The following is a 6,432-nucleotide window of genomic DNA, read 5'->3' as shown; positions in this document are numbered from 1 at the left end:
TAATAACCATGACTTTTAAATACTTCCATTCTAATATGCTAATAATTGCCAGGTGGAAACGCAAGGCTGATAGGATAGAGGTTTCAAGATTTCAAAGAATGAGGAAGGTTGCTTTCTGTTTAGAAAATTTGGGCTGTTTTAAGGCACATTTTGTGCAAAGAGACATGTTGATCCTAAAAGCAATTTGTATGGGGACCAGGTAGGGTCATAACACCTTAGAGATGAAGTATGGCTTCTCCCTGAGGTCAGAAAAGTAATTTTCACTTTAAAGTGAAAGTGAAAGGGCTCAGTGATGACCAACCGCCTCTGAACTCTAGGAGCTTGTCATTCCAGGAATTCGTCCAGGCTCTGCAAGGAGAGCTTTCAAACCTCGTGCAAGAGGAAACGGTCACTGCCAATCTCACGGACGTGTAGACACCGACCGTGCACACGTCTGTGCTACAGAGACTGCAAGGCCAGGCAAACCCCTTAACTGGAATGTAAACACAGTGCTGAGGCAAGGGACGCAAAAGAGGAGGCAATCTGACAGAAGGAACAGTCACTATTTGGTTGGGATGATCAAATGATGAATAAAATCTCTGACACGCAAAAATGGAAAGAAGGGGCATTCCGGGTCAAGGAAGTGCCCTGAGCAAAAGCACCAATCATGAACCGTTCCGAGTGCCATTCTGCTTCCATCGAGCAGCAGGGAGTACATTGTGACCCAGATGCAAGGTAAACACGGAAGAGAAACAGAAGATACATATCGGCGGCATCTCGCACAGACTCTCACTTGCCAACGGAGGGATTTCTGTACAGGGTCACTGGTGCCTTGCATCACTGCTCTTTATCAGGGATGCGTGCCTAAGTTCTCTCATCCACAGAGCCCACAAAGAGAGCACGAAGTACAGCAGAAAAGCTGGTATACAGTCCCCTCCGACGATTACGAGAGGTAAGGCCAGCCCTATCCTGTCAAGGTCGTTACCGAGCCCCCGCATCCCCTGTTAACATCTGTCACTGACAGTGAGCAATATACAGAGAAGTTTCTCACCCACACCCACTTTCCCTCCTCCAGATTTAAAGAAAAATATATCAGATATTCCACAGGAGGAACTTGGGCATTTCTTCATAAAGGAGATTACCACCGTCTTTGACCTTGTCTACTCTGTCAATGAGGCAAATTTTTTTCTAAATAGATAGATGTCAATAGCCAGACCATATCTGCCTGCTGAAACAGGGATTACATCATTAAAAATAGTTCTGTTTAGGGGCAGCCAGTGGCTCAGTCGCTAAGCGCCAGACTCTTGGTATCGGCTAAGGTCGTGATCTCACTGCCCTGAGATGAAGCCCTGCATCTGGCTCCTCGTGCTGAAGGTGGAGCCTGCCGAGAATTCTCTCTCTCCCTCTCTCTCTGCCCCTCCCCTGCTCACTCTCTCTCTCTCAAAATAAACATTAAAAAAGAAAAATAGTTCCATTTTCAGTAAGCCTTCTCTGAGTACAGTAAAAGAGCCAAGAATGATTGACTAACTAAAAAATGGCGGGGCCCTGTCAAACTTTCACTTGTATTTTCTAGTCCCAAAGGACGGAAGGCCCTTTCTTGGAGGCAGTGAAACCAGACATTTGAAAGCTGATAACCAACCACAAAATAAAGGTACTTGGGGGATTCTGAAGTCTAACATTAGCATTGGATTACTTTTTCAAAGGAGGTCAGATAACTCTCCCTAAGGACAAAGCCTTTATGCTAAATTCTTGTAATTTGCTAATTCAAAATTGGGGTGCCAGTTACACTCAAGCAGCTCCAAAGATTCATGATATGTGATGATTTGTCATTTTACTGAGATACAAATTTGAATTAAGCCTGGTCTCAGGTCCAACCTGTGACTTTCTACACATCATCATACTCTCTGAAATTCTGAAAGTCTATTCTCTAGTTCCTACAGGGGAAAAGGCAACAGATAAGAGAAAGAGTATCAGTGAAAGTTGAAAAACAGGTTTTGGGGAGCCTGATGACCCTACAGTTTGGGCTCCTTTACAAGAAAAGAAATTTTTAAATATCTGTATAGAACCAAAGAAGAAATCTCAACAAATTATAAATTATTTAAAGCTGTCAAACACCATAATCACCAAAATTAGAAAAGTAACTTGATGGGGGCACCCGGATGATTCAGTTCGTTAAGTGACTGACTTCAGCTCGGGTCATGACCTCACAGCTCCTGAGTTCGAGGCCCACATAGGGCTCTTACTGACAGCTTGGAGCCTGGAGCCTGCTTTGGATTCTGTGTCTCCCTCCCTCTCTCTCTGCCCCTCCCGTGCTCATGCTCCCTCTCTCTCTCTCTCTCTCTCAAAAATAAGTAAACATTAAAAAAATTTTTTTTTTTTAAGTAACGATGTTTTTATCAAAGTCCTGCCACACTTCCATAAGTGAGATAGTACCTATCTCATACCTGTTGTGAAAATTAAGAGATCAACCATGTAAAGTGCTTAAAACAGTGCCAGGCATATAACAAGTGCTTAATTATTAGCTATCATCATTATTATTACTTGCCACAAGACTTGAAGGATGAATAAGATCAATCCAGGGGGCGCCTGGGTGGCTCAGTCGGTTGAGCGTCTGACTGCAGCTCAGGTCACGATCTCGAGGTCCGTGAGTTCGAGCCCCGCGTCGGGCTCTAGGCTGATGGCTCAGAGCCTGGAGCCTGCTTCCGAGTCTGTGTCTCCCTCTCTCTCTGCCCCTTCCCCGTTCATGCTCTGTCTCTCTTTGTCTCAAAAATAAATAAACATTAAAAAAAAAATTAAAAAAAAAAAGATCAATTCAGGACAGGAAAGGCATTCCAGGCATATGAAACAGTAAGAGCAAAGGCACAGAGGTATGAAAACGCCCATCACATGTGGAGGAGAGTAATTAATACAATGCAGCCAGAGCATGGAGGGTGGTGAGGAAAGATTAGATGATGGGAAGGCTTAGTTACAATCAGTCCATGAGGAACCTTGAGTATTATTATTTAAAAGAGTTTGTACTTTATTTTGGCAGTAGGAGGAAACAGTAAGGTTTTTCTTATGCAAATAAACAAATAACATAACATAATCAAGTCTACAAGTACCTAGAATGCCCAGGCTTCATCAACCTAAGAGTATAAATTAGACCACATTTGAATAACTTCCTCTGAGTATTCACTTCCTGCCTAACAGAAAGTCCAGTCTTTGCCCAGAACGGTGCCGGTGGGAACGGAAAGAATCAAATTCAAGAGATACATCAGAAACGAAAACAGTTAAGACTTGATGACAGACATTTAGCACAGTATAATCACATACACACTTAAATACTTTGGGTGATAATATCGATGATGATAATGGTGGGGATGATAGCCATGCAGAATTACTTGCATCTGTTTGATCCTGGACCACATCATGGGAAAGAAGTTAACAACACCACATACACACAATGTTATGTAAAAATTTATCTTATAAAAGTTCTTTCTATGATTTAAAAAGGGAGGAGTTGGGAGAAATTCACATATAATAAGGGGTGGAAGGTGAGTGACACAGAACATCTTCAACGACCCTGAATATGAATGTGTAATAGTTTTTAAGAAACTGTCAGGCATGGGGTGCCTGGGTGGCTCACTCGGTTAAGCATCCGACTTCAACTCAGATCGTGATCTCGCAGTTCGTGACTTCGAGCCCCACGTCAGGCTCTGTGCTGACAGCTCAGAACCTGGAGCCTGCTTCGGATTCTGTGTCTCCCTCACTCTCTGCCCCTCCCCTGCTTGTGCTCTGTCTCCCTCTCTCAAAAATAAATAAACATTTTTATAAAAATTGTTTTTAAAACTGTCAGGCATCGCAAAATATCCCCTCTATTTCTAGAAAGCTCTGATTCACAAAAACAGACATTTGGTCATCCTGGGTGGAAACTAGAACCCTAGTTACAAGTGAGTGTGAGACATATTCTTAGCTTTCCTGCCTCTGTAGTACAGGAAGACAGGCTAGAAGGCAATTGCAGTAGGCATTGAGTAAATAAATATTAGAGAGTTCATGGATATATTTATTCCAAAAAGGTGATCAAATAAATATTATAATAACTTCGTTACAGGCAAAGAAAGAGCCTCTGTGTAAACTGGAAAGTGTTTTAACTGTCTTTGTTGCTGGGGCTCGTCTGCTTCTATGCCATAAAGCACCCTAGGAGGGGGACAAAGCCTCGTGAAGACAGCATTCCATCAGGGGGTGTTCTGCTCCATTTTTGCCTATCTGAGCTTCAGAACCTTCACACTGAACTTGTTCTATCCAACAGGTTTACATAGCAGTACCTGACTGGTTTTGTTTGTTTGTTTGCTTACCGTTTTTATTTATTTTTGAGAAGCTGAGACAGAGCATGAGCGGGGGAGGGGCAGAGAGAGAGGGAGACACAGAATCCGAAGGAGGCTCTAGGCTCTGAGCTGTCAGCACAGAGCCCAATGCACTGACAGGTTTATTTTTAAGTTGGAATTTTATTAAGATGACATATGGATTTGCTCTATAATGAGAACTATGTACATACACAATGATCTGTAAAGATTATACAGGAGTTTCTGGACTCAACCTCCAGTTTCTCCTCACTGAGGAGGCAGTCATGACAACTTGAGCCCAAGGGCTGGGAGATTCATTCTGCTTCATCCTGTATCTTACTTCTCAGGATTTTAGAGTGTCTTATCCCATGCTCCGGTCCTCTGTGAGATATGTATTACTTGGTCCAGAGCCCTTCTCCGCTGGTCACACAGCTCAAGACCTTTGTCTTATAAATAGGTAATATTTTGCAAATATTACATCTTTACATGTAATTTCTCCCTTTCAATTATACCTTCTAGGGGCACCTGGGTGGCTCGATTGGTTAAGGGTCCAACTCATTGTTTCAACCCAGGTCTCGATCTCGCGGTTCATGAGATTGAGCCCCACGACATCACGTTGTGCACTGAGCATGGGATTCTCGCTCTCCCAATCTCTCTGCTCCTTCCCCGTGCATGCGCGCACTCTCGAGATAAACAAGTAAATAAGCAAACAAGCAAACTTCTAGAAGCCTCCAGTCACAGGACATGTCACTGAGACTTGGAGCCCCAGAGCAAGAGAGAAGAAGAAGCCCCATAGCAGAGTCTTTCAAGCAAGACTCTGAGCTTGAAAAACAAGGTTAGGCAATCCTGCTCAGGTTCCCAGTGGGTCGCCACTGACATTTCCAGCAGCACAATTGTTCTGCATGGAGACTGTCATGGGTAATTTCCCCACCTCGATAAATGCCAATAGCACACTGAAGTTATGAACTACCACGCTAAAGAGTACATGACCTCCACGTCCTCAGCACAGCACAAGCTCAATTCGGACCTGCCTCACATCACACATTTCCTCTTGGTGTATGCGGAATAAAAGCCAGTCGGCATAGACAGCTAGGCCTCGGAGACCACCTCATCCCAGTTTGCCAGGGACTGTTCTGGTTTTCGCAGCAAACCCCTGAATCCCAGGCAGATGAGGAACGTTGATCACTTTGGCTCAGCCATGAGGCTGACGATTCTACCAAAAAGGATCAGACCAAAGAAACAATTCTTCCAGTCAGAAGGTTCTATGGGGGAGAGGAGAGGGGGCAGAGGGATGGATCGAAAGAAACTACTCCCAAGGGTCTCTCTTTCTCTTCTACCCCAGACACACCCCCAACCCCTCCTTGTGGCCCAGAAGGCCTTAGAAACATCCAGCTTGGTGTGAGGCACCTGAAGGCAGGGGCTTCTACCCTGTTTCCTCATTAGGAAGCCATACTCTCTCCGGGGGGGGGGGGCAGGAGACTCACATCTGGTACTGTCACCCTACCTGTAAAATGAGGGAGGCAGAGACTTCCTCTTAGGGCACTATTTACTCTCGCACAACTAAAGTTAAACTTTAAAGTTCTGTCCCTTTAATGTTTCAGAACTTTTTTTTTCAAATTCTGGGGAACCAGACAATTTTTTCAAAGGAGGAGCCACAGCTGTCAGGCTTGTTTAAGTAAACAAGCCGCAGAGGATAGAAAGTGACTCGTAATGAACACGCTACCTCACCCTTCCCGCCTGCAGCTCTCTGCAGGGTACCAGAGAGAAACCCACCGTATTCGTTTGCTAGCCCTGCCACGACAAAATCCCACAAACCGGAGACTAGATCCAACCAAGGTCAAAGTGCTGGTTTCTTCTGAGGGCCTCTCTCCTTGGCTTGTACATGGCATGTTCTCCCTGTGTCTTGATAGGGTCTTGCCTCAGTACAAGTCTGTGTCTAAATTTCCTCTTCTTATAAAGACACCAGTCATATTGGGTTAGGGCCCACCCCAATTATCTCATTTAAACTTCATCATGTCTGTAATCTAAATCACCAGGTAGGCAAAACGGGTGAAGGGGCCCAAAAAGAACAAACTTCCAGTTAGAAAATAAATAAGCCATGGGAATAAAATGTACAGCATGGTGACTATAG

At 44.3% G+C, this 6,432-nt stretch overlaps 1 non-coding gene across 1 annotated transcript; it reads left to right on the top strand.

Moving 5' to 3' along the window:
* The first annotated feature begins 2,563 nt into the window (after positions 1–2,563).
* TRNAC-GCA lies at positions 2,564–2,648 on the top strand. Its single transcript has one exon. It is a non-coding gene; the product is annotated as a tRNA-Cys (tRNA).
* The last annotated feature ends 3,784 nt before the right edge of the window (positions 2,649–6,432 follow it).

Source organism: Lynx canadensis, chromosome B1 (genome assembly GCF_007474595.2).
Source record: "Lynx canadensis isolate LIC74 chromosome B1, mLynCan4.pri.v2, whole genome shotgun sequence".
Taxonomy (NCBI): domain Eukaryota; kingdom Metazoa; phylum Chordata; class Mammalia; order Carnivora; family Felidae; genus Lynx; species Lynx canadensis.
This window is presented reverse-complemented; position numbering and strand designations above follow the sequence as displayed.